Raw genomic sequence first — 25,944 nt, 5'->3', positions numbered from 1 at the left:
TTTTCAACCAATTACAATATATAACGCCCTTAAAAGGGCTCTTCAGACGATCGGGGCGGGTAAAAAATTGCGACGTCCACACAATCTTCACTATCGAGGCATTCTACATAAATTTGCCGGGAGTAAAATTCCTTTTGGTGATACAAGTTCCTTGGGACGTTTTTATGGGATCATTTATTTCAATAATTTTAATTCGAATAAATCAACTTAGTAAAGTACCTTATGGAAGTTTGAAGGCGTTATATGGGTAAGATATTCAATGTTTTTATGTTTTTATTGATTTATAACGTTGCTTATTATTTTATCAGTTTTCATTTTAAGGACTCATTCGAATTGATTCATTTTTCATTGACTGAATTCAGTTAAACATCTTAAAGTTAATACTATTGATCCCACGAACGTGAATAACATTGTTATTAAATTTCTATTCCCACTATAAAATCCTTTGCCTAAAGGGAAAAAAAAACAGTTGACGAGAATAAAAATAAATTAAGTGTTCTAAACGATGTTAGCGCCTTAAGGCTGCATTTACACTTAGCACAAGTACTTACTTAATTCTAAGTATTCTAACTCATCCTGCCACTGTTATTCACAATGCTTAGGTAACACACTACTTAAAACCAGTAAAGATGTGATCTCAAATTCAGTATAACTGTTATACATGTTGAGGTCAAAATAAAACTAGCTACGAAACCTGTCGACAGGTATGTTTGAATTATGTTTTTTGAATTAGTCTTCTTGTGTGTCAATCCAAACGCTTACAAAACACGGGCTCACACCAACCAAAGTTCCGTTTAATGGGGTCTATATTGGGTCGCATAATAATTGATTAATCTAATACAATGTTACGCATAAAACTCATTTCGCATAATTGTTATTGTGCTAAAACTATTACAATTTCTGAAATATTATAAAACAAACCAAACCTAACCTACCTACACTCGGCCCGATTCGATTCGAAGTGACGTTTTTGTTTGAAGAAACGTCACATTTGACACTGACATATCTAATCCATATCGTTTCTAGATCTATTATTTGACGTATCTTAAAGTTCGAATCGGGCAGCCTATTATTCGACATCTACACAACCTATGCAAAATATTTCCGAAAATAATTTCTGTTTCAGCTGGAAAAAAAATTATGCGCAAAGAGTTTTATGCATAACATTACATTAGGACAATGAATTATTATGCGACGAGTATTTGCTATGGATCTCGGGGTTTCATTACACTGACTGGTCTTTAGAGACCTCGACTGACGGCATATGGGAATATACGGTAAGTATGTTGTTAGTACGTTCAAGAATGATGCAATTTGAGTGGCATTTGTTTTGTCGCGGGTGGTCTAACAAGCCCGCCCTTATTGCGGATATGTTAAATTATAATACGTGTGGCATAGAGTTTAATCTTGACTGAACAATCAACAGTACAAGTTGTTGACAGCACATTGTTGTAAGATGGATTTAATTATTTTATTTTTGCTTGCATTTTGCTTCTGTTTACCACTTGTATGCTGTTTACATATATTTTTAATGTTACTCAGACAGTGAAGAGCGTTGTTATTAGCCCAGCGTAAGGGTGTCCGACTTTCAATCGGGAGATCGCGGGCTCGTACCAATGAGTTTTCCCAATGAACTTTGTACGAAATATCATTTGATATTTGTCAAAAATCCGGGTCAACGCTAGGAAAAAAAGACTATCTGACAGTATGTAGTATTTTTTGTTTTATATTATGTGTTTGTTTTAAGTGATAATACCGCCAAAAAGGAGCCTTGAAATGTCAAATAAGCTTTGTGGGTGGACGAAATACCCCGTTACCCTTAGAGAAAAAACTATAATGTAATCTTAATATTGTGACCATAATGTCGTTAAGCTGAGATATATACTAGAGATAGTGTCCACGTCCTCCGGTGGCCTAGACCGGAATTGAACCGCTAGTAGTAGTTGCATATGTCACTAGTTTGAAACTTCCAAATAATTAGGTACCCACCTATGTAAAATGTACCTACCCGCATAACCAGCTTCTTCAATTTAGTGGAGTAAAAATAATAGAGGCAAGGTATGGAATGCGGTGATGGTGCAGCGAGATAACACCCATCGTTCATTTTCTCACCTCGTTTGACACGATAGTAAATAAAAGTAAAGTGTAAGTGTACACTTTCAGTCTTTCAACTGTCTACCGAAAAGGGGAGTTATAGGAAGTGTATTATTATGTATGTAATATTTTGGACATAACTAAACCGAGTTTTCAAGTTTTACAACTGCCAAATGATACCCAATTATACAAAGTTGAATTATTATACAGTTGTCTAATAATAAAAATTTAATCCGTCGATAATAATTTTACTTTCTGTCAATATCTTAAGTTATTCCAATGCCAAATATTTCACTATTTTGCTAATAATCCATTTCCAATATTTTTTTTATAAAATAACATCACTTCTCTTAGAACTTGTGTACTTACAGAAAAGCTCGTATCATCATCATCATATCAGCCCTTTATCGCCCACTGCTGAGAATAGGTCTCTGTTCTAGTACGCCACTTGTCCCGGTCCTGAGCTAATCTCATCCAGACCCGCAATTAAAAGGTCGTATGGGTTCGGCGAACACAAAAATAAGGAAATAATTATAAACCCAAGTATAAAGCTGTCATGTACCTACTCGTTTTAAAATAGTCACAATTCATAATCGTATAACGAATTAATGAGAGGGTGGTTAAATGTTTATTTCATACGTGTTGTCAGATATAAATTTGTAAGATAAAACCTTTTATACGAGCATCAGTAGTCGACGTCAGTAGTTCTTTTATTTCTGTGTAATGTTGTGTAAACACCTGTCTCTGTCATTCAATATAGAACTTTATTTATCTACTTCATTTATCATAGCAAGAAAAAGTACTTTTTTTATTTTAGTTGTGTATCGTTTTATATGGATAACTTATACTGGAAGATAGAAAGATTCATGTACTGTGCGTATGAGAAAAATAAGCTTATTTTTATAGTAAACAACTAGCGACCCGCCCCGGGTTCGCACGGGTAAACCTTAACAAATTATGTATCTAAACCTTCTTCAAGAATCACTCTATTGATTGGTGAATACCTCATGAAAATCGGTTCAGTATTTTTTGAGTTTATCGCGAACATACAAACACACAAACAGACAGTTGCGGCGGGGGACTTTGTTTTATAAGTTTAATGATAATTTATAAAATTATTTGGAAGTTTGTAAAAAAATGTTTTGGCAAAAAAGGAAAATTTGTAGTACAGTCTACGTCAAAGATAAGTTTACGCCTTATTACAAAGGGTTAAGGTGCAAAAGTGTAAACATATTTTTGACGTCGACTGTACAGGTGTGTTACGATATATTTGGACACTTTGGTAGTCACTATCTATTTGTCGACTGTATTAGCATACGTAGGTATTAAGTTATCCGATATGCAAGATAAATAAACGCTAGTACTTAAGTACGACCAAAGAAGAAATGAATTATCTTAATCTACTTAGCCTTCATAAACTTAAAGGCATAAAAAAGCATTAGTAGCAACTTAATTTTACTATCAAGCGCCACTCTCTATTTAAATGACAATAAATATGTCGTAAGGTATCTCGGTCTATAAATCAAGAATTAAAGTAGGTTAACTATAAATAGAACTATATCTTAAACGCTATTGGCATAAAAGCCTAGACCTTCAATTTGCATAGAACTCGTATAAAAAAGTCGGTGTCAAAAACAATCACATAAATTTATTTATTTTTTCAAGTGCAAACGTATCGTATCCAAGTTTACGTCGCTCATAGATCACCTTTCTTAGACTTCGCATTATGAAATGAAGGATTTCTCAAGAACATTACATATACTTATAGGCGGTCTTTAACCTAAACATTATAAATTAAAAGCGTTAGCTCTTTCAATAACTATTTGCAAAGTTCTTCCATCCATTCTTACCGCAACTGTAAATAACCAACATCTGACAGTGACTCTAGTCATTTCGACAATCATTAAAATGACATCAAATAATAATTTAGTTAATTTTATTACAAAATCGATTATAATATTAAAAAAATTATACATACTCATATAACGTTGATGTGGTACGTCATAATTTTATTGACATCGACTCTCTAGTAAGTTTCACTTATCCTCGCATTTTTTAAAACTCAAACCAAATTGCACTTCGTTATTCCACCTGTCCAATTTCTTTGTCCAATGTAATTGCATCTCACTCTCTCATTAAGCAAAATACACACATATATTACACAATACATATTGGACAAAGAAATTGGATAGGTGAAATACCATCCTAATCGGTGTATGATCATACACCAATGCGTGGCAAGGACGACCTTCACATGCTCCATCTAGCGGCCAAATGATCCGCAACGCTACTTGATCCGTGGGTATTGCCATGGTGAAGGCCGCACTAAGGCCGGTCGTTGACTGGGCTATTTTTACACCTGGCAACCTGCTGCGCAGAGTAGCGCGGCTCAGAGGCGGCGGGGGCGTGGCTGGAGTGTTAATTGAAGTTTGATTGACTAACTCGAGTCTGATCGGTCTGTCATCTGATATGGTATTTTGTTCTTTAGTCACGAGTATTTATTTAATATTAGTATTAACTTTTTTATTTAGGGCGTATTGTGTTGTTTCTTTTTGCTATAAGTTTCTTGTTGAATTTTGGACATAAATGTTAGTAATATTTTCATACATGTGTAGCTTACAGTGTCAATCGGAGACCAAGGACTTCCCGGTCATATTTCGTTGCCATATGTCAAAACAACATGATATTGTTGTGATTATTGAATTTCCTCGTTTTCAGCAAACGCTTAGTAATTTTTTTTTATTTGACTAAAATACATTGTAAGTTAATAAAAATAATCTAATAGAGTGTTTGACTGATAAGATAAATCAGCTTCTTTTTGCGTGCTCTAAAAACTATTAGCCATTATGAAGTTTATAATTATGAAATACAGAGTACAGACCCGTTCCGACCACGTTCAAGTTAAAGCCTGGCAAGTTCCTTTTTGACCCTGATATAGTGTCGCTACAAACAGCTTACATATAGCAATACTACGTCTACGTCACGAATAGTCGGGACAGTGTGTATTGGCATCGTGCAAGAGCGAGTGAGATATACAAATACCTATGTAATTGTAGATTGTGAAACTATGTTTTCAGGTAATCGAAAGAGCATGTTTAATTGATAATTAAATATGAACTAACCTATCCGTCAAAATCTGATTCTAAATATTCGACATCCATATATTTATCAGATTCTGGCTCCGATGAATCTTCATTTGATTCATCAGTTGATGAGTCACTTTCGGGACCACCAACCTCGATTATAAATCTTTCTGTCTGTGATTCGATTATAGGACCTTTTGTACTATATCCGTCTTCTATTTTTTTTACGTGGTCGCAGCATTTTCTCCAATTTTCTATAGGGACTTCCTAAATAATAACAAAGTGTTAAGTTAGTTATATTTTTAACTATGCAATAAAATTCTAAACATTTGTAAATGTAAATACCTGAAAACTATCTTCAACGAGCTTTAGGAAGGCATCATTTGTGATGGAAACATTTTTAGTTGCCACTTTTGCCTTCACGATGCCCCAAATCATCTCAATAGGATTTAAATCACAGTGATAGGGCGGTAACCTTATCACTTTGTGACCATGATTTGAGAGAATCGTATCTATTTCGTATACTGGTTCCGGTTTATGACGTCTCAAAATTGTGACCAATTTATCTTTAGATGCGTTTTGTGGAAATGAGATGTTATTTAAACGCAGCCACTCAGCAATGATGTGTTTTCTATCGTTTGATGTTGGAGCTTTGTTAATTTGGAAAGAATGGTACCGGGCATTATCCATTATAACACACGTGGGTTCACTGAGATTGGGAATTAATTTCTGCAAAACCCATTTCTTAAAATTGTTTCTGTTCATGGAGTCATGATAATCGGCTTTTTTTTTCTTTATCATTATAATTATATTAAGAGTGCATTAGGAACAAATCCCGATGGTCCACCAGCATGAACGATAATATATCGTTTGCCGGTTGAAACGGATTTCGACACACCGGGTTCATTTTCACTCTGCCAACATTTTGCATGGTTAAGAGAAGTATGGATGTAAGTCTCATCTAAATAAACAAGAGGCATATTTTTGTCCCTCGCTTCTTTTATTTCGTCTAAATAACTTTCCCGCCAAACTACAATATCCGAACGCTCCTTCAATATGGACCGTTGGTTTCTGCACTTTTTATATTTGAACCCCATACTGTGCAATAGCAATCGCAAATACTCTCTACTACCGGTAAAACCTATATCTTTTTTTAATTCGGTAAGCAGAGTTTTGAGAGTTGGTACTTGCTTTCGCACAGCATAGAATTCATGAATTTTGTGCCTAATGGCACATTTGTCGAAGTCGTCTATTTGTATTCTTTTTTTTGGTATCGGTGGCAATGGCGGCAAAGTCTCATTCTTTTTGTGCATATTTTTGATTGTAGTACTACAGACGCCTTGAATGAGAAAAAAATAATAATTTAATAATTAATATACATATTTAGTACCAATAAACTAACCAGTTCATTACAACCGCACTATGAATATCAGTACCCGCCATGTCAGCAACTAATTTCAAAACATTGTTTAATGGAATGCTGTTGAATCCTTCGTCCTTTTTCTGCCGCAAGTATTTAAATGTGTTTAAAATTATTATTTTTGCATCGGGGTGAATTTTTTTGGGCATTTTGATTTCAAAATCGATTATTATCCTGAAATATATACAATTATTTTCGATATGTTTACATCGGTGACATTCAATGACTTCCAACGTCTGTTGTCAAAAGAAATCATTGCCATTGAAATAAATTAGTTCCATTGAAAATCCGCAACGTGGCCAAGGGCAAAAATGAACTTGCCAGGCTTTACCTACTCTTTAGTTTTTCCAATTTATCAATAAATACATACATATATATATATATATATATGTAGAAATTGTAAAAATAATTGGAGTTTTCGTTTTTCGAATATTAATGCTTTACTTCGTGCTCCTTGTAAAATAATTTATTTTAGATAGATGCATCGTTAACATCCCTATGTTATATTTGTATGGGAATTGTAATTTCCCATTTCCAAGATGAAGGCTTCGTTTGTTTCTGAAATATCCGTGTACTTTTCGCAACTTGCACATGTGTACTAAGTATAAACCATCTGTAACACGTTACTCTGTGCGTCTGAATGATGATACGTATGATCGTCTAGTGATCGGGCAGCCGTCGGCGCCTCACTCTCCACCATGCACCTTGCCCGTTCCCATTGCGCACCGAGTCAGGGAAACTAGCGTCACTGTGAATGAATGAATGAATGAAAAGATTTATTTTCAGGCAACTATTGGCCCATACATACATACCTGAAAACTGGCATACCTACATATTATTATAAAATATATCTTAAAACTAAAAACACACAATTATGGCTGCGATGCTATGGTATGGCTTCAGTACTCTATGTGAGGAGTGTCTTTTCAAAAGGACTTATTTTTGCACGGTGTTCATAGAGAAATAAGCCCTTTTGAAAATACTCTCCTCATGTGTGAATAAGTATGATTCAAACAAAACTCGCCGAAAATATGGATTATGAAAATAATCAAGTAGTAGGACCAATTTTAATCTTGTTGTAGAATCGTTTGTTTCGTCAGATTGCGATAAAACTTGATGGTTAGATAGAGTTCCCTATTTTGTATAATATATGTAAGTGCAATTTCACTTATGTTCTAAAAAATCTTCCACTGAGCCACGTAAGAGTATGGTATTTTCGTAATTCAACGAAAAATAACACTTTTTTTCGGGACAAGTTGTTATTTCGTTATTATTCCGGATGGGGAAGAATGAGGAGCTCTTCAAGCCGGCCAAATTTTATTGAAATCTAACAAAATAAAAATCTTACTTAAGATTATACGATAAAAACACGCATTGAACTGCTCTCGCACTTTCCTAACACTTCGGATTTTAATTCCTTCCAACAACAAACCAAGTTCTCAGGTGTCTAGAGGTCTATCATCTGTGAAACAGGCCCACCTGAGCCAAACGTTCTTCAAGCGATGGGAAATGGGATGGGCGCCTGTGAGATTATTTGCTTATAATAATGGTAGGGTTGATATTGAGATTAAAGATGTAATTACCAAGCTATTGTTTAATGTACTGCTATGTTACATTTATTTATTTTTCTTGGAACGATAATCATGGGGTGTCAGATAGATATTACTTTATAGTGATAAGTGCATTATTTACTGTTAATGTATTTTTTTGCTACTTTTGTGAGTTATACTTTTTTTCATTGTAAACACTTATCGCCTCTGTGTTTTTTACTTAAAAATATTTAAATATAATTTGTTAATTTGTTAAAATAGTGTAACAAAAATATAATTCAGGATTAATAATATCTATCTCAAATTCCGATTTAAAACCATCACAAATATACAATATGTTTTAATAATCCGTTCCCATATCGAGCCAAGTGAATATAATTATTATATTACCTACATATTTAGATCATATCGTGAATCGTGAATCGATTTCATCTTGCAAACTATGATTAAAACCGTCGTGTATGGCGCACTTTACTAGGTAAATATAAGCAGCGACTACACTGTACGTAAATTGTGGCTTACGAAAACCTCACCAATATATGGTGCGGAATTGTATCAACGGAAATACGTACGGGCAAGTAAGTTGCCAGACAGAGATACAAATGTGGCTTACACATGATACGCAATACGGTCTGTATTAAACCTTATATTTATATTATGAGAACGTGAGATACCAAGCCGTTACAATACAAGTTAATTCGAGATCTACTTTATTAAGTTGTTCCGTACCTTAACCGGCCAACGTATAATTACGCTTCATTAAAAAAACCATGTAATAAATAGTTTAATTAATTACTAATTGTACCGGTGCGTGTATGAATACAATTTGGATTATAGCTTACAGCTTCTGAACTACATTATGTTTTAATTAAATGATTGTTGGGACATTATTTTATCTGTTAAAAGATAAAAAACCAATGGAAAATGAGTTTGAACTATGACTCTATGACTTTAAATTAAGACAGTTATGTAGATTCAAGATTCATTTAGTTCTGAAAATAATTAAGCAGGTCCTTTAAATCTGTATTGTCCGATATGAGAACAAAATAATAATAACAAATTTAACTCTACCAGATAAACATTTGGCTAAAATGTCATTTTAAATAAGTTCAGTCATTAAAATATAATATTACAGCGACATGTTCTTCAAATGCAAAATACAAAGCATGAAAATTTCTTACATTTTACACCTATTCTACATTTCAGTCAAATTTCATAGCTCATTTAATAACTTTGTCACCATCGCTAATAACAGTACCTAATCAATTCTAAATTATACAAATTGCGGCCGACAATCATAGGTCTATTGAAGCACACCTACATGACATGCATCAATGCCACCTAACGCCTTACAGTCATGGAAATGCACAAAACAATTGAATTGCACGTCTCTTAATCGAAAACTTTAAGAAAGTAATTACATGGAAGAAAATTAAATTAAGTGAAAACGGGTAATTTGTAGACAATTGTTTAGAAGATATTTTGATGCCGAGTAATTTAAAAAGAATATAACTTTAAACAAAAGGCAATAATTTTGGAGCGAACTGAACGCATTATGGAAACTTTCTGGTGTGCAATTGCAATTCGTTTCATGAAGCGGTTCAGTTTCTTCGTTGCTTTGAAGTTACTTGTTTTTTTTTTGCATTTAGATTTACTAAAAAAATGTGAATAACTCCAGCCTATGAAACACATGAAACAAAGATTATTCATCATTATAAAAAAAGATTCCGACTAATTCAGAAAGTTCTTTTTTGAAATCTCTTCAAAATATAACCATAGGTGGTAGTGGATTCTAGTAGATCGGTGTGAAAAAGGAAAACAAGAGAGTCTGGTGGAGAAAACGAGAGGACTAGGGGACACTATAGTACGTTGATTTACAAATATTAAGAAAAATCACGGAGATTTTACCATGTTTCACTACTCGGGATCTTATCTAAATGTTTCTTGTCTAAATCAGCCCTCTCTCTCTCTCTTCCGAGCTATATGTATATCCCACATGGTGATGGGGTCAGCTTTCCGTGTTTTTCGCTTCCACTCCGCCCTATCCTCGACGTCGTTCTCGGACACTTTGCACTCAATCATATCTTTTAGCACTACGTCCTTCCACCTTGTTTTCGGTTTACCTCTGCCTCTTCTACCGGGGATGGAAAGTCGTAAATCAGCCCACTAAGTACGATAAATTAATATGTATGCTCTTTGTGCAAGTTTCATTGTATTTCCCTTTGTAATTATAATGAAAGCAATATTGCCAGCCTGCACATAATAGTTTGAACCTTTGTTTCATATTACCATAAATGCTTTTCGAAGAGAAATTTCAATAAAGTCACGTGCCAAAGAGACTGTAATTTGATTTGGCTAATTCTCTGCTGTTTTGTTAATGCGTATTATTTGTACGGAGAAAATCGTGGTAATAATGATACGGAAATGGTTTCAGTAAATCATTGATTGGCGTCGTTTTTGCCCAGCCATTCGTTCGACTCGTCTTAATTTCTGGTGTAACTTGGTCTTTATATTTGTAATAGCTGTATATATTCTAAGGTCTTGCTTATATTGGTTCGTTCTGAGGCGAGTAATTTTGAATTCCATGACTATTTTGCGGATAATTTTGACATTTTGCTCCCAACTCGAGAAAATTGCTGAGTGGGTTAGCTATGGTTGAGGTTTTATTGTTAGAGCCGTGGATAAGAAATGCATCTTTCTCGCACTAAAATGCATAATAGAGTGTTTTGTTTATCGCAAACGATAAACGATGAAATATTGATCATGAACGTTGGTAATAGACAAACCATAAGTTTCCAATATTTTATATAATAGGTACCTATGATTGATTTTGTTATGATTACGTAGCTATATCCATTACACTGGTTGACAATTATGGAGAAAGCACACATTTTATTCCAAAGCGGTTGATTAAGCTGTGAAACTGGCACCTACATTATTTTTGAAGTGAAAACTTCTTTAGCGGCGCTGAGCACTTTTTGAGGTGGGGAAAAAATTATAAACTCGGGACAGCGTAACGCGTAACGCGAAGGCGTCTCTCCTCTCTTTCTACCGCACGGCGAAAATGTATGCCTGAGCCGGCTGTTTCATGTAGGCGGCGCAGGGCGCTTGCGTGACTTATGTCATGTGTGACGGACAATGTTATTCACCAAAGAACTTTAGTCATAACGTATCATAATCAGGTCAATTATTTAAAACTGGACTTTTATATTAAGCAATAAAGCTCAATGTTCTAATCTTGTACGGGCTGAAATACGAGGATCTCACAGTTACATTCTAACTTTATATCACTCCAATATAATTCAATAATTCAATAAAGTCTCATTTTGATGAAATCGCTAATAAAAGTGAACTCTAGTACTGGTGAATAAAACTCAAAATATCATGACCAAATATATTTAGATGCGAGGTCTGCAAGGTAACTTTACAATTTCTATTCGAATTTTAAACAATTAACGCTACAAATTTAAGTTCACTGGCCAGCAATTTCGGAACTAAACTTTTTCAATAGAAAGGAGGATGGGTCAATTATACATAGTGCTGCAAACATTTTGGACTAGTTATTGAGTTTTCACTTCTGTCGGCACTCCCGGAGTGCAACCCGTTGTTTTTTTTATTTAATTGATCGTGTTTAATGCAAGTAAAATACATTCATTTATTCATTCACTCCTTCGTTCAATCATTCTTTGAACTTAGAAGCTATGGACAGACACTTTCTGTTCAAAAAAGGTAAAACCTCATTAGACGTCGCTTAGTATTCCAACTTAGAGTTAGTAACAAGGTGAAAGTGGTCTTTTTGTAGCCTTCAGTTGAAGCCTAGAAAGCCATGAAATTAAGTATTTAATGTGATCGCAGTGTTTATTATAATGCTTATTAGTAGAACCCAACCCAATTGTAAAGTTCAAGCCGTTAGAATTTGTTGCTTTTGTTTTATGTACCTACTTGTTTTTTCACGTAAAGTTCATATAATAGAAAAAGTAATGATCATAGACTCATAAAAGTATGATTGACACTGATGCAACTAGACAATTTTAACAACAACACATGCTTAAATAGGTACCTAACTACTCACAATTTATCCATTTAGGCACAGAATAAATTAAACCTATTAGGTACAGAAGATTCACTCTAACAAAACGCGTCTGTTACGATTAGGACCGATATGACCGCTAGGCATACGCGCGTACATATATAAACATAATCATTCCATAGTCGGGCGAAAAAGGGTTAGAAATACACACTGTAAATATATTCATTTAAAATTATATTTTGACTAGATAAATCATAAAAGTATTTTAATAGAAAAGTTATTTGTTGATAATGCTTGCTGATATTGCGTAAAATATCAATTCTCGGTAAGCTATTCTTGTTAAGTAAGTACGAGTATACCTAGTATTAAAAGGCATTATTACATAAAAGTAAAACCTCAGGCGCCATTATGCGGTTGTCGGACTTCCTTAGGCAGTAATCAGTCTAATCAAAGCCTAGTGTAGCACGTAAAGGTCGTTACCCATTAGACTTTTCTAATTAAAATTAAACACCTTCTACGAAGGACTGTAGTAGACGCAAACTAACAGGGTCATATCTCTATCTCTCTCACCCTACCTTCGACCACGCGAGAGTGAATGAGAAGTTTTACGACCCCGATCGTCAGTTTGGTTTGCGTTTACTATAGTAATGTGATTGCTAGGAACCAACCTTCAAGGTGCATATTCATTTTATTCTGCATTTGTTTCTTTTATCCTCTCGGGAGTATTTTATGTCCCGGGTTCAATTCCTGGTAAAGGCATTTAATTGTGTGTTCATTACGGATATTTGTTTCTGAGTTATGGATGTTTTCTATGTGTTTGAGAGGAGGACGACCGACGTTTCTCCGTACAAACGTAGTTCCCATTTTCCTCCCTGGATATTACATGTATCCTACGTATATCTCAGGAAGTATCCACTTTTCTACATCATCATCATGTTTCTCTTAAGGTAATATTATACCAGATTAAGTGTTAATTTAATGTAAAACCCGTTTCCGGGTTTATATTCTAGATTTAAATGACTCATATAAACTTAATAAGTAATATGCAGCGGACGGAAGCTATTTACGCGGAAGTTATAATTTTAATACACCTAGGGTGTATTTTAAGAAGTCATAAAAATGCTTGATACCTGTACTTAGCGAATTATGAATTAATTAATATGGCACACTCGTTAAATATTTTATTAATGTAAAATCTCAGTAGGTACCTATCACAGGTCTTAGAGCGTTTTAAACCTGTGTGCGAAATACCGTAAGGTCGGGGTACTCTAGCTCCCCAACTCACGACGCGCACTTTTGTTTGTTTGCCGTATTGTCTGCCGTATTCGAACTTCAAGATATTCACAAGAGACGACACGTACTAGATCCATTCTAGATACGTTATAGTTTAGATATCAACTAGTTCTCTTTTGCAGCGGAATTCGGGCAACCAATGTCACTTTTACGTTAGATAGAATAAGATATCTATTAGATGTGAATTGGATCTCTAAGTCATACCCTGTGGAAATCGTTCAAGTGTATCTCCAGAATCGCGCAAATGTCAAATTTTACAGGTTAGATCTTAAACATATCGTTATCGTATCTTGGTGATGTCTAAAAGATATCTAATAGATGTCTATTTCAAAAATCCGAATCGGGCCCTGTCTGCAACTTTTAAGGCAACTTTTAGAACGCCGTAATGAAGGTGTATATCTACGAGTTTCCAGCGTATTATCTCCCATTCCGAGGTGAAACCCTTAATTTGACTAGGTTAAGACATATCGTGAGTTATAGACACTAAAATGGTTGATGGCGTGTCTGCCCTAGCTACTAAACTAGGCTTTCGAGTTATCGTTACACTGGTTCGGCCCATAGACTGGCCTTACCCAAGCTAATAAAATACTCGAGAACTACGTTTGAGAATGCCATTCATCTTTTAATCCCTAGAGATGGGCGTACCGAGAAATTGCTAAATATCTCAGCGTCTATTCAAGTTTTATAAAAAGTCATGATAAAATTCTCGCCCGCTATGTCTTCTTTAAAACTCGAAGACTATTCAATTTTAATCGCAATTTGTTAACTGTAAATCGCCCTTGATCAGTTCTTATGTGACTTGTTCAAGATGCCAGTGGCAGTCTTTGAATGATTGAGACAGGATGTCAACTTGTGGTTTTATATTGTCAATATCTGTAGGGCTAAGATAGTCGGCTCTTTATCATTTGTCACCATGCCTGTCACGTTCTAACAAATATGTAAGTGTGAAAGTGACGCGTGGCATGACAGGTGATAAAAATGCGACCATGATACCGCTTCTGACTGATGAAGAAGGAAGGGTGTGTTTTCAGAGTTTAATAAGTCTGTATAGCTGTATACCGTAAGGTCGGGGTACTTTAGCCGTTACAAGGTTACTTTGTCCACCACTGAAAACCCATTTAATGAAATAATAGATTCTTATAAACGCCATTAAACGCTTACACAAAAACAGATTAATTTAAAGATTATCAACGCATTAAAAATATTATGCAAAATATTATTTTTGGGCTAGCCGAAAAAATACAATAATTTAATTAGGAAATATTTGAAAATCTGTAATAGTTCGCACTGGACTTGAGCCTTCATGATATTTATTTACCTACATTATTGATCTCTCTAAACTTCCTAGTTATGATGTCCAGGCCGATTCTTTTCATGTTCAAACTTAGAAATTTTCTAATTATATTTCAAATGATGGTTTTTATTCATTATATTATATTATATCATATAATTCAACTTTTACTAACAAACAAACAAACAAACAATAATTTATTTGCAAAAAAAGTTTGCAAAAGTAAGTAAACAGTATTTTGTTTCACCTTTTCTGCTGTACAAACAGCATGCATATATGTATAATAGACGATTAAGACTTGACGCTAGCTAGCTAGGTAGCTGGTAACACAACGTTTGTTGTAATTGTCACAACGTGAAAAAATTCGTTTACTTATTATAGCAAAGTAATGGATATGAAATTAATGGTAATTTCTTTTTGTTTCAGGTGTATTTGAGACGATATACGGAATTGTAGTCATCTTACAAACGAATTGTGAGTAAAATATCGCTTTTTCATAATTGTCATTTGCGAATATTTTTATTGTATTAATTTCAGAAACCCAATATGATTTTTGGAGTTTTTGATTCGATATTCTATTGAATATATTTTTTTACAATTGAATCTTAAATACCACAAATGGGAAAGGAAAACAAAATGGACATGCCTTATCTTAAATAGTTGTGCTTTAGAATTGTCTAGCCAAAAGTTAGTAAGTATATTTAATATAGGTATAGGACAAAAGTCAGTGCATAAATTTTGTAATCATTTTTGAAGCGCCATCTGCAATTCTGAACCAGAACTATCGATGTTATGCGTCAGTTGGTCCTAGCGTAAGTGTTGTGTACCGTATTATTATTATTTTCAAAATTTAAGTCCTCATTCTACAACAAGCTATCAACTATATTCTTTTCGTAACCTACTCCTTCCCGTTATTAAAAATCCTCTATTCCACGTGTTAAGATTTCTCCCATATCGTTTATAATTCATCTTGACTTGATGCAAATAAACAAAGAAATAATGAGATTCCCATGCCGCTTCGTAAATCCAACATTATCTTCCACAGCTCCTGCATTATTCATTTATTACATTGTACATGTTATCAGTAATACGAGGGTGACAGTTTAAAAATATAACAAATAACAAAACGGTATTTCTGTGGGTCATACACATTGTATGTTATCTCGTTCACGTTATTCCTACAGACATGGCAAGGTTAAGAGAATCACAATCTATTTTTTTTACGCTGTGCCCTGCATGTCCTATATTTTTTTCGGTACTTGAGACTCAAATAAAAAGAAGTGATACCTTAATAGACATGCACGAGTCCTTAACTTAGGGTGACAGCTATAATTATTGGTCACTGCATAGTACCAAATTGGCCACTCTTAACAATAAGGCTCCAATTGGCTTGTTTTTTCTGATTTGTTTGGAAAGGCCAATTACTATGTAGTAGCCAATAACTGTAGCAGTCACCCTATATTGTCCACAGAAGAGATCTTTTTCTGTGTGTTTGACCCCTAGGCCCTATGTAAAGATTGATTGCATGAGGAGACTTGACCAGATATACCTATACCTTTACTTTTCTAACACATGACTGACATGAAATTTGACAATTCTCCATATACATTAAATGCCATAATTTCAAGCAGTCTTGAGGTGATCCAATGTACTTTTGTTAAATTATAATTTGACAAATTAAATGTGCAATAGGGACCGTGTGGGTTGGTGAATCGGAAACATATGTACACATGTACATTGGCAAAGCAAGTACTACCATCTACCGTTCTCGTCGGTACGTTTCTTTGTGCATAGTAGGTTCTGCCATCTTGTGGGCTACATCGGAAGCATAAACGACATATTTACGCCTCGCGCCAAATATCTGACGGCTCCTATGCTGCCCCCTATAGTTCATGCACGAGGCCTATATACCTAAGGCTCGAAACTTTTTAACTTCAGTAGGTACATAGTACATCTTAGCTCTCTGCATTCCTGATATATCTTTAGTTTCACCTGTATATATAAATCACAGCGTGCGCCAAGTTAGTCAACTTTATAATCTACGATAAAACAGCTTAATAATTTGCATTCTGCAAATAGACATATAGGTATATCTTACGAAAACTTATGTCTCATTTCTTTACCGTTCGAAAATCAACCGTTTCACTTAGCACTAAAGTATAAATTAGAAACAGACATAAATTTCTGTTATTTGTTAGATTAACCTTCATAAAATGTAAATCGCTGTAGGTGTCTCATGCCTTGGTAACAAAACGAAAATTCCTAGGGATATAAATACGATATATTTATAAGGTCTAGATGTCACTGCGTAATTTAAAGGTGTTTGAAACTTTATGGCGATAGAAAGAAAATAAGTTTACGTGAAATTATGTACGCGGGTACTGAGCCTCTACCATCAGTTTTAACATTGACATAACGTTCACGTCTACGTAATTTACTTTCTGTACATCTCGCTTGCACTATTGCTCGCATATGCGAGTACGAGCGAGATGCATAGAAAGTAAGTTACGTAGACGTGAGCGTGTATGTCAATGTCAAAACTAATGGTAGACGTACTGGACTGCTTCGGAACGAAGGCTGAAAAACGAAGTATCTGATGGTGGAAAGCAGTGATAGAATAATACAAGTGTATTGATGCAATATTAATATGATTTTATTTTAGAGAGAAAACATTCTTACGTGTTACACGATTGATAGATATGCATCAAAAATAGAAAACATGTCACAAGAACAAATTCAAATATCAATGACAGCGTAGACAGCCAGCACTTTTCAACACCTTCTCCTGATGGATGCTCATGTGGCTGCAGTATGCACTATCCACACATTAGTGTCTTGCAGTGTCCAGCGAACTTAACTTTACCTAAAGGCTTTGTCATTATATCCGCTAGCTGTACTTCGGTTGGGCAGTAGTTTATATTGATCAGCCCTTGCACAAAATGTTCATGTATGAAATGGTATCGCACGTCTATATGCTTAGATCTTTTGTTGCAGGATCCAGATTTTACTAGCTGTATTGAGCTTTGATTGTCAACATGCAGATTAACTTTTGCTTCTATATCTGTTATTTCCTTTAAGAACGATTTTAGGTATAACGCTTCTTTACAGCATTCTGCTGCAGCAATAAATTCAGCTTCTGTAGATGAAAGGGACACTATGGGTTGTCTCTTGGATGCCCATGAAACAGGTCCATTTGCTATCATAAGTACTGAGCCAGATGTGCTTCGTCTCGTCTTCGGATCTCCCGCATAGTCAGAGTCCGAGTAAGCATTTATGATTTCTAACGGGCTATTTCTTTTAAACAGTATACCCTTCTCTTTAGTTCCAACTAGATATCTGAATATCCTCTTCACTTTTACGACATCTTGTTTAGTCGGATTTTCAACATTTCTGCTAACTAAATTTACAGCCTGTGCGATGTCAGGTCTCGTTCTGGTCGATAGATACAGTAGACTCCCCACTGCCTCTCTATAGGGGTATTCCTTCTCCTGAGGAGTTTCCTGTGTCGACTTGGCATCGTTGCTTCCAGGTGTGTCACAAGATTTAGCATCTTTCATATTATATTTTTCCAAAATATCGTTAATATAGGTCTTCTGCGTCAACCTTATTCCTTCTTTGGAGTTATGAATTTCCATACCCAGGTAAGTATTTGGATTTTCATTTCTTTTCATCTCGAATTTGGTTTCAAGTTTTTTCAAAATGCAGTCTATCTTTTTTCGGTCTTTTCCTATGACAAGTCCATCGTCAACAAACAATCCGATTATTATTGACTTGTCTTCGTTTACGAATACGCATCTTTCGGTTTTGATTGTCTTGAAACCTAAATCAAACATCGCTCGGGTAAAGGTTTTATTCCATGTGAACGGAGCTTGTTTTAATCCGTATAGTGATTTTCGTAATCGACAAACTTTTTCCGTTCCATTACGGCCAATGTCATAGCCAACAGGTAGTTTCATGTAAACTTCATCTGTCAGTTCGCCGTATAAGAAAGCGGTCTTGACATCAAAAGTCATGAAGTAGTAATTTTTAGATGCGGCAACGGCTAATAATGTCTTTAGAGCAGATTGACTTACAACTGGGCTATAAATTTCTTCAAAATCCAGGTTACCTTTCTGCTCGCAGCCACGTACGACTAATCTCGCCTTGTACGTACCGTCATCTTTTATTCTAAATACCCATTTGTTGGACAGAATCTTGTGTCCTTTGGCTTCTGACTTGTCAACTATTACCCACGTGTTGTTCTTTTCGAGTGAATCCTTCTCAGATTGAATTGCCTTCTCCCAATTTCGCTTGTCCGTGCTTGTCACAGCTTCTTCATAAGTAAGTAGCGAGCAGTCAGTTTTATTTTCAGACGTAGACATAGTAACACAACTGCTTAGCTCGTAATCTCGTGTCCATTCTGGCGGCCTCACTACTCTCTGTGGTCTTGCACTTGGAGCAGGTTCAGGTATCTCAAATGGCTCTGAAATTTCTGGATCAGCAACAGCAGGTTGGAAAGAAGACTCTGAATCAGAAGAAAATTGATTAGGTTCCTGAAAAGGCAAGTAATTATTAGTTTTACAAGGTTCTAATTCAATTTCAATTTCTTCTTTTTTAGATTCTGAACGTTCCCGTTGAATATTTTCATATTGTTCATCAGTATTCATTTTGAAATGCATCTTCTCCATTATTCGTACATCTCTGCTGATAACAATGTCATTTTTCGCCGGTATGTATATTCTGAAACCTTTTGCGTTTCTCGCATATCCTATAAACACTCCTTCAATAGCTTTCGCAGTCAATTTTCCTCTGCGATTTTTATTCAAAACAAACGCTCTGTTTCCGAATACATGTAGGTGATTTCCTGATGGTATTCTTCCTGTCCACTTCTCGTAGGGCGAGCTTCCTTTCAGAGCTCTTGCTGGGCTCCTGTTTATCAGGTAATTAGCAGTATTCACTGCCTCTGCCCATAAATATGGAGGGACGTTGGAGTCAAGCATTAGACATCTTGTTTTTTCCATCAGAGATCTGTTTTTTCTCTCGCTACACCCGTTCGATTGAGGTGTGTAGGGAGTAGTCAGTCTTCTGTTTATACCGTACTCTTTGAGGAGGTTGTCGAAAGCTTTTGATGGGTACTCACCACCATTGTCTGTATGGAGGTTCTGTATCTTGGTTTTATGGAATAGTTCGACGTTCTTCTTATACTCCTTGAATTTTTCGATAACTTCACTTTTTTGTGACATGAAGTATACACAGCAATATCTTGTGAAGTCGTCTATGAACGTGACGTAATACTTCGAACCGCCCATTGATTGATGCTCAAAAGGACCGCATACATCACTGTATATTATCTGTAGAGGCTCAGTAGAGAATATTTCACCATAGCTTTGAAATGGTAGAGTTGACATTTTACCTTTGATGCAGGTTTCACACGGTTCAAGAGATTTTTCTTTGAAATCAAGTCCTCTTATCATCTCATTTCTTTGCATTAGTTTCAGGTCTCTCTCATTAACGTGACCTAATTTTTTATGCCACTTCATAATTTCGCTTTCTACTACAGGCGTGAAACTTGCTGTCTCCGTCGGCTCTTCAAGTTCAAGGTAGTATAACCCGTCTCTTCTCTTTGCTTTTAAGATTACACTTTCGTCTTCTAGGACACTAGCTTCATTCTTTTCAAATAAGACTTTAAAGCCATTATCTGTTATTTTGCTTACTGACATTAGATTATTTGTCAAGTCCGGAACGTAAAGCGTATTTTTTTAAAGTATATTCGTACTCATCAGCATGTAGTACCACTTTTCCTTTACCTTCTACATTTGCAGTATGCTTTTCTGACGCCAATCGTAGTTTATCAGATGCAGGGATTAGGTTTGTCAACAAATCTTCTTCTCCTGTCATGTGCGACGTACAGCCGCTGTCAAGACACCACGATCCATTTTTGAATTTTGACGTTTCAGTTGTCAGACATACATTGAAGCTCTTTTGTTGATTTTTGTTTACGTTTTTCTTTTGTTTTTTCTTCGACCAACAATCTTCCGTTGAATGCCCTTTTTTATTACAATTGCTGCACATTAAACTCTTTTTCTTTGCTTTCATGTAGAATGCTTCTGAAGTTTGGGGCTCAGATTGCCTCCTTGCTTCATGTTCTTCGATTATTTTTACCTTGAGAGTTTCAGGGCTAGGCAAAGTATCTCTCGACTCAATCGCCGTTCTAAAGCTGTCGAAATTTGTAGGCAGACTATACAACATCATTATGCTTAACAGCTCTGAGTTGATAGTGACTTTCATGTCTTCTAGTTTACCTACGACATCCATGAAGTTGTTGAGATGGTCTCTTACGTCTTCTTGAGGTGACATTTTCTTCAAAACTAATTGTTTTAATAGGGTAGCTTTTCTGGCTGGTCCCGAGCTTTGATAGATGGATACTAATTTGTCCCATACCTCTTTTGACGTGTTGCAACCTTTAATTTGCTTAAGTTCTGCTGGAGATATTAGCAGTAATAGCTCAGACCTTGCTTTTCTATCTTCTTTTTCAAAAGCACTTTTTTCTTCAGTAGTCGCGGTCTCCAATAATTTTTTTTCGCCGCTCGCGTATTCCCACAAGTCGCTTCTTATTAAGATTGCTTGTGCTTGTAGGCACCATGTGTCGTAATTGGATTTCGTTAATGTTTCGATGTTACGAAAATTCGAACCCATTTTTCTTTTCTCACTTTTACACTTTTTTATTCTTGCATATTATTTATCACTTTTATTTTTTACTAACCACGCTCTGCTACCACTGATGGTGGAAAGCAGTGATAGAATAATACAAGTGTATTGATGCAATATTAATATGATTTTATTTTAGAGAGAAAACATTCTTACGTGTTACACGATTGATAGATATGCATCAAAAATAGAAAACATGTCACAAGAACAAATTCAAATATCAATGACAGCGTAGACAGCCAGCACTTTTCAACAATGCAATTTCAACTGTAATGAACAATGATAATAACACGCCAAATCTATTGTGAACCTCCATGTAAGTTTTCCATTGAATAATTGTCTCCTGGGTGCCTAGCCAACTAACCAATCGTTCGCTCTGTAGCGAAAGATACGCTAATGTCTCTCTATCGCACTGATATGTAAGTGATAGAGAGAGATTACCGTTTCGTGCTCTTCCAGGACTACAAAGAAAATCAGAACGAGGTTTATTACCAAAAGCCGGAAGTAACCACTTGGATGGAACAATTTACTCAAGCAGAAGTCTAAAAGCTAATAACTCAGTTTAACATAATTTTATGCCAACTCTAATATCTACGCCTATTGTCCTTTTACTATTTCAAATATTATAGGTGCATCTTGAGTGCCGTTTCTGTGCAATAAAAGTCAGTTTAAATTATAAACTCTTCTTCTGAAGAGGGAATAATTACGTTGCATAGGTGGTTTTCAAGGAAAGGAAATAACTTATTATATGCCGGAAAGCTTAAATGCCAATATACATCTCAATTAGATTACCCCTTACGCAATGGATAAGCTTTACATATAAACGTAGTTGTAAACTCTTTATTGTACGTAAACACATAATAAGTGACTTACAACTAGAAAAAGGTAAATACAAATGCGAACTTATTCCTATGGTCTCTTCCAGTTAACCTACTTAACTTACAACTAGGGAACAAATCATTTTTTTAATTAATTATTGTTTCTTTGGTGTTTGGTGGGTGGTCTAGTGGCCCGTAAGCTGACGATGCCGGTTCGATTCCGGTCTGACCGAAGGGTTTTGTCACTTTTTAGGGTTCCGTACCCAAAGGGTAAAAACGGGACCCTATTACTAAGACCCCACCTGTCTGTCTGTCTGTCACCATGCAGGCTGTCGTATCTCATGAACCGTGATAGCTAGAGAGTTGAAATTTTCACGTATGATGCATTTCTGTTGCCGCTATAACAACAAATACTAAAAAGTACGGAACCTTCGGTGGGCATCTATTTCAGTCTACTAAACTTACTTTTTATTTCGAGTTACTTATCTACTTACTTTCTTGCTTTTTACTTTACTTTTAATATTTTTTTTACTCAGGTTCATGTACCTTGTACCTACAATGCGTCTACATTTCGCATCCGACCTACAACTTGTTTATTTGGTTTATAAATTAAGCAGCATTATATATTTTTTATCCTGTGTAGGTATATATAATTATAATTCTCTAGCAAGCCATCAACAGCCAGGAGAAAAAGACGCGAAACCTAAAATTTGTATGGGAGATCGATCAATCGCACCTATATTTTTAAAATATGACGCTTTTTTTCTACTGACAAACAAAGCTAACAAGCCAGAATATATTACCCATATCTATAAAAAGATAATATATGCAAGTAGTTACGAACTTACTACTTGACACAGATTATTATTATATTCATACATTTTTTAAGGCACAAAACGCAGGTCAGATATATTAAGAAAATTGACTGTCTTAAATTATCTTGGTTTTTAAAAGACCTGTTTGCATCTAGAACGAGATGATTGTAAGATGGCCAGTTATTGGCAGTCACGAGAATTACAATGAGGAAACAGTTTCCTTCAAAGAAATTGGTTTTGTACAGCACGCTTGCAGCTAAACAATAACGTCTGATAGGATTGTTTTGTCCGGGACCGTTGCGCGGGAGTGTTTAGATCGCGAACGTAACTATAGTCTTTTGTGGGTATTTACAAAACGTAAGAATGGTTTTTTTGTACAGTCGACGTCAAAGATATGTTCACTTTTCGTCGGTGCGAATAAAAAAATCGCTATGGGTTTTTTTACGACTTTTTGATTTTGGCATATTTGAATTCCTTTTTCAATTTCCCGTCGACCCACATAAATATTTTTGTTATATCTTTATTAGTTTTGAAAATAATAATTCCGCTATGTGAACACAGAACAACATTCGTACAAAACAAAATAGAACAGAAACAAAAAAAATAGCTATGTGATTTTTTAGCACAAAACGAAATTAAATGCCTTGTTTTCCGTCGAGGGTGATGGCGTTGCACATGGCGATTTATTGTAGAATGGATTACCCGACATAGACGCTAAAATCGCTATGTATCATCTCTCGTACTATGTTACTTTGGCAACAAATCGCTATGTGTACAGACTTCACACAAGACGATTTTAAGTGAACCAAATTTAAGTCGCTATGTAGCAAAATTTTGGTTCATCATCATCATTCATCATTTCAGCCTATATACGTCCCACTGCTGGGCACAGGCCTCCTCTCATGCGCGAGAGGGCTTGGGCTATAGTCCCCACGCTAGCCCAATGCGGATTGGGGACTTCACATACACCTTTGAATTTCTTCGCAGATGTATGCAGGTTTCCTCACGATGTTTTCCTTCACCGAAAAGCTAGTGGTAAACATCAAATGATATTTCGTACATAAGTTCCGAAAAACTCATTGGTACGAGCCAGGATTTGAACCCGCGACCTCCGGATTGAAAGTCGGACGTCATATCCACTCGGCCACCACCGCTCCATATCCACTCGGCCACCACCGCTCCCTTGGTTAAAATAATAATATTGTAAAAAATTACGAAAAAAACCGTTTATTTTCTTCATGAGTCATGAGTATCATGTAAAAATCATCTATTAGAAAAAAAATACAGGTGCAACAAATATATTACAAACAGGAAAATAAACAGTTATTGTTGTCTCCTGAAAAGTAGCTTAAAAATACATGGCGATTTTTTTATTCGCACCAACGTTTTGCATCTTATTGCAACGGAATAACTTTGACGTCGACTGTACTAGGAAATGTAAGCAGACACCTACCTACACCGTCTAGCGTACCACCGTCCTAATACACTAGTACTAATAAGGTACAGTCGCCTTCAGATAGTGATTCTTCAACATGTTTTTATCCATCTATAATCGTTTAGTAATGTCACCAGTTTAAGTGTCGAACTGGTAACATTGTTATATACATATGTTTTATGAATATAGTCAACTACACGCTTGCATCAAATTCACGCGACATAAAAAAATAATTAGACCTCGGCCTACCTCAGACTTTAATAATAGGTACACTACACAACTATTAAAATAGTACATTTTATTGCTCGAGTGCAAAGTTCTCTTGCCCCGAGAATAATATACTAGTTAAGTTTCTTGCCTCTATTCAATTTCATATTAAATTTTGAGTGCAAATAGTGGGCGCCGGTTTTATTTTTTATTTTTTTCGGTTTACCACAGCCAACGTAACGAGGTAATGAGTTCACTGGAAAACTTAAACATGGCACACAAAATTAGCCACCTCACTCTACAGTTTCACCTCACACCTGAGCTTTATCGATAATCGGCCATTATTCTACCGGACCACCAACCGTACTCTTATAACTATAAATAAGATAATCGCAGTGATTCAGTACATCGACCATTCGTACATCGCGCTGCTGTCTCAGAATCAATTGCGTATCGGACTTATAATTTGTAGCTATTGCTTTTCGAATTTGGTTCAATAGGAGTGTAATTTTAAAGCCAATGCTTGGAGTAATTGAATGCGGTATCTAACTTTTAATCAAGTGTTGCCACATATTTTAAACATACCTGTCTTCACGACTTCTATTTTACATTTCTTGTCGCTAAGTACTTACCTATGCCAACTAGTTACAAGAAATTTATAGTTAGGCGACAACCAAAACTCAGTAATTACTACTATATACCAGTTCAGAACCATAGTGAACCGCACCACTAACAAAATAAGATTGCTTTTTGTTAAATTTTTTGTTGCAATTGAGTTTTGATTGTCACCTGACCTGACGGCATATTAGTCGGCCAATGGCCATTCTGCTCTCTGTTAACTTCTTAAGAAATTGAATATACATTTATAATTAGTTACTTGCAAACCTTACTTACCTACTCACATCGTAAAATGCGTTATAAAGTGCACTGTTACTCGTAGGTTTATGGAAGAAATGTCCCCTGCATCTAAATTTATGAATCAATCAATCCAATCCCAGTTTTACACCTTCAAATGTTTGATCTAAACAGCAAACATTTGGTCCAACCCATTTATTGCATATAAACTGCTATCTAATCTTAAGATTACGCGCCAACTGCCAATTCTAAATGTGGTCGCATTATTTCATAGTATAACAGAGATATTAATCTTATCGCTGACTCCTGGTCTAGGTCGGCGATGTAACGCCCCGGGGGGCGCCGGTGCACGGTGTAAGTAGGTAT

General features: G+C 35.5%; 2 long non-coding RNA genes across 2 annotated transcripts in view; one reads left to right on the top strand and one right to left on the bottom strand.

The window, feature by feature from the left end:
- The window catches only part of LOC134791804 (uncharacterized), a 57,517-nt gene extending 42,280 nt beyond the window's left edge, over positions 1–15,237 (top strand). Inside the window, exon 3 of the long non-coding RNA XR_010144329.1 lies at positions 15,188–15,237. This is a non-coding gene — a long non-coding RNA (uncharacterized LOC134791804). The remainder of the gene's footprint in view (positions 1–15,187) is intronic.
- A 1,310-nt stretch (positions 15,238–16,547) lies between these two features.
- The window catches only part of LOC134791805 (uncharacterized), a 470,284-nt gene continuing 460,887 nt past the window's right edge, over positions 16,548–25,944 (bottom strand). The window contains exon 3 of the long non-coding RNA XR_010144330.1: positions 16,548–16,672. This is a non-coding gene — a long non-coding RNA (uncharacterized LOC134791805). The remainder of the gene's footprint in view (positions 16,673–25,944) is intronic.

This window comes from Cydia splendana, chromosome 6 (genome assembly GCF_910591565.1).
Source record: "Cydia splendana chromosome 6, ilCydSple1.2, whole genome shotgun sequence".
NCBI classification, from domain to species: Eukaryota; Metazoa; Arthropoda; class Insecta; order Lepidoptera; family Tortricidae; genus Cydia; species Cydia splendana.
The sequence above is the reverse complement of the archived record's forward strand: the minus strand, read 5'-3'. Positions and strand labels throughout refer to the sequence as shown.